Genomic DNA, 3,841 nt, shown 5'->3' with positions numbered 1-3,841 from the left:
GTGGGGTTACACAATTGTGTATGAAATGATATGTTAATGAGCATACAGATTTGTACCTGTTTTTCATGGGCCTTGTCCAGATTTTTGATGTTTCCAGGTTGGGAGGTATGAGTGTGACCACTGAGGGAGGGAGGCAGGCAGACAAACTGCTTCATTCATGTCCATACACACAGCCACCATATCTTTGCTGAACTTACCTATACTGTGAGTATTGCTGTAAAATTAAATGGGTAACCACCCTCCATGCTGAGGCCTCAGTGAGTGGAAAACCAAAGCAATAGGTGCCCTTAGAATTAAAAAAAAAATACTGCAAGGAGAAACAACCATTTAAGGCCTTCCCTCTCACAATATGCCTTTCTGAATTGCAGACCATTATCCATTGGCACTGAATATTCCTCACATTTTTTTCTGTATTTCTATTTGCAATGTACTTACCAAAAGTAGCATATATGTGTATCCTGTTAGCCATCAGTACATCATTAAGAAATTTAGTTTACATTCCTTCCTCAAAGTAACATTTAATGTTACTAATACAACACTTGATCTTAGCCAAAAGGCTGAGAAGCAATTACTGTTACTAGCATTTTGGAGAAGTGCAAACTGAATGAAACATGTATTTATTCATCTTACGCAGCAATTAACTATATAACAATGTAACATATTAGAGAATTCTGCAAGAACTGCAGTTATCAAGTGAAGTACTAAATAAGGCACACTCAGTATTTTGTGATCGTAATCTTAGAAGAGCATTAGAAAATTATGAAATGATTCAAATGATTATTCACACAATCAGTCACAATGATCTCTTTCTAATCTACGTTGCTTATTTTGACTGATCGTTTCATGAATTTGTACAACATTTGGTGAATGCAAAATCTGTTCATTACTTGCATCTGCTCTGAGAATTCATTCGCAGCATCATTGCAAAACTGCTGGTATATATTCAATCCATAGTGAATTATATATTTCCCACACGAAAAGATAATGTTTTATTTGGACTAACCAAAATCTTCAATAACCGTACTGCTCAAAAAGTTTTTATTTGGTCATTTTTAATCTGTGTATTATTATAGAAGTGATCAAGGAAGCGATTATGCTCTTATGACAGAAGAATGCATTTTGCAAACGAATATTTATGGCTGCAGCATCTAGGTCAGGTAATCAGTGGTATAGGAATGGATTTTTCTCCAGGGCAACTAACACTTTCATGTCCAAGTTAAAAGATCAGGCAAGAAAATGAGCAAATAAAAACAGACAGAAAGACAACTCACAAAAAAGCCATATCAGTAAAGCTGTTGACCCTTTTCCCCATTGTATATGAGTGAGTACCAGGTTCATACTGCAAACTGTACACAGGAAACGAAGTGCAACATCACTGTAGGGAAAACCGGCCATTTTAGAAAGGATCAGTTTTCAATGACAGACCTATAGATAAAAACATTTTTTCTGACTGCCATTTAAGTCTATATGCCTTGAGTGAAAGTGGGTCACTTTTCTAGAGATAATTTAACAAGAAAGAGGCAGCACAGACCATGGAAAATGGTAGCATTAAAAGAATAATGACCCAGTGGTGACCCTCCACTCTCAAAGATTTAAATATCTGCCCATGTTCTCTACAGAGTAATTGTATATCTGCTTTCCTGCATCTCATTTAGCCAGTATTCTTATCAAAATATAAACGTTTTTTCATGTCATTGTTAACAATATCTATATCTTTATACCTATCTGTCTATATATATATATATATATATATATATATATATATATATATATGAGTCCACTTTTGAATCTTGAAATACTGAAATGTTGAATTTCAGTATTTCGAGAACAGAAAGTCGAAAGTGTAGTTGTACGAAACTGCACTTAAAAACTAATCTAAGTTTCCCAAATCCAAGGTCGGTGTGGTGTGGTGTGTACTTTATTGTTTGCGGTCTCTTTAAGGGTCAGTGTGGTCTGACATTTCTACATGGCAGCCGATGTCTGGTTATGTATGGAGATTCAGGTAGGTGTTTAGTTTTTAAGGGTTTTGGATAGAAATTCGTTATTTTTTATTTTTGGGGGGAGGAATTTTAGGTGTAGTTTGGGGTAGGTAGATAGGTGAGTGTGTGTGTGTGTGTGTGTGTGTGTGTGTGTGTGTGTGTGTGTGTGTGTGTGTGTGTGTGTGTTATAACAGTGCGCAGTGGGAGTGTATGGCATGTAAAAGTAGGTTTGGGGTTTTTTTTAAGTTAGTGCGACCTCTGAGTTGGTATATATATATATATAAATAAGTAGTGGGGGGCAGGCCTGCAAAAATGTATTCTTATGTTATTTGCTTTTAGTCTGTTAGTGGTTTTGTTTTTAGTTTGGGTGAGGGATGTGTTATTTGGGTTTTGCGTTTTAAAGTGTTTCGTTGTTTCAGTGTTGTGTGTTTTCGTGTTTGTGTACTTTCAAACTTCTGGTCTTGAAATACTGAAATTCGTATTTCGAGATTCAGAAGTGGATCCATATATATATATATATATATATATATATATATATATATATATATAGATTCACTAGACAATCCTGAAATATGGAAATGTAGTAGAAAACCCACATACGCAAAAACCCAAAACCACGAAAAGCACAATCGCGACCATATACATACACACACACACACACACACACACACACACACACACACACACACACACACACACACACACACACATATTCAACTACCTAACTACACTACAACAAACAAAACAACACATACAAACACAACAAAACACACAAACACACCTACCCTACCTATAAGCAGGTGGCAAGCCCCCTTGCACCCCCCCCCACACCCTCCTACTTATATATTCTAACTCCGAGGTCACACTAAACACACCAACACACAAAAACCACCACTACACACACACACATACACACACACACACACACACACACACACACACACACACACACACACACACACACACACACACACACACACACACTAAAATCCCTACTCAATACCCTTACATAAACAACACTTACCTGAAACCCCAAATAAATCCACAAACCGCCCATTATTAGTACAGAGACCCAAATCTGCAAAGATTTGTGGAATTTCTTGGAAAATATTAACAAGTTAGAATTTAATAATGATTTCAACTTTTTGACAGTTGATATTGTAGATTTGTACAGTCATTCCACAGACAACTGGGTTAGAATGGGTTAGATAATTACTTATTGTACATGGCACTGAACACAATGAAATCAATTTGATTGAAACACTGATTGATTTGGTATTATCTAACAATTTTATGTTGGTTAATAAACAACTTTACCTGCAAAACACAGGTGTTGTGATAGGGGCCCCTTGCGGTGGCTCTTTCGCTAACTGTGTTATGGCTTTTTGGGAAAGGCAATTTCTCATTTATAACATCTTATTTAAAGAAAATGTCATCTGGTACACCAGATACCAAGATGATATGTTTTTCATCTGGAAAGGGACAGAAGAGTCAGCAATAGCCTTTATAGCAGCCATTTCAGAGCTAACACATTCTTTGAGGTTTACATACCAATTTGAGCATGATTCTATTAACTTCTTAGATGTCCAATTAACTAAGGACAGTTTGAATCAAAGATATAAAGCGATCATCTACAGGAGGCCAACCTACTCTAATGTGTTTATGCATTTCAGTAGCAATCACCCTTATCATCAGAAAAAGTGGTGAGTAAAGGGCAACTGGTAAGAGCATCTAGAATGGTGTCACTAGATGAGGATTTTATGGCTGAGTTCAACAAACTGCAGAACATGTTCAATAAGAGGGGTTATTCCACTATTCTATTTGAACAGATATTGTAAATAGTAATGGTCAAAAGACATAAT

General features: G+C 36.2%; 1 pseudogene; it reads right to left on the bottom strand.

Moving 5' to 3' along the window:
• Nucleotides 1–422: 422 nt before the first annotated feature.
• On the bottom strand, nucleotides 423–569 carry LOC122801436 (annotated as a pseudogene).
• Between the last annotated feature and the right edge of the window lie 3,272 nt (nucleotides 570–3,841).

The sequence above is a fragment of the Protopterus annectens genome, chromosome 4.part1 (assembly GCF_019279795.1).
Source record: "Protopterus annectens isolate FY-2018-M chromosome 4.part1, PAN1.0, whole genome shotgun sequence".
NCBI lineage: Eukaryota > Metazoa > Chordata > Ceratodontiformes > Protopteridae > Protopterus > Protopterus annectens.
This window is presented reverse-complemented; position numbering and strand designations above follow the sequence as displayed.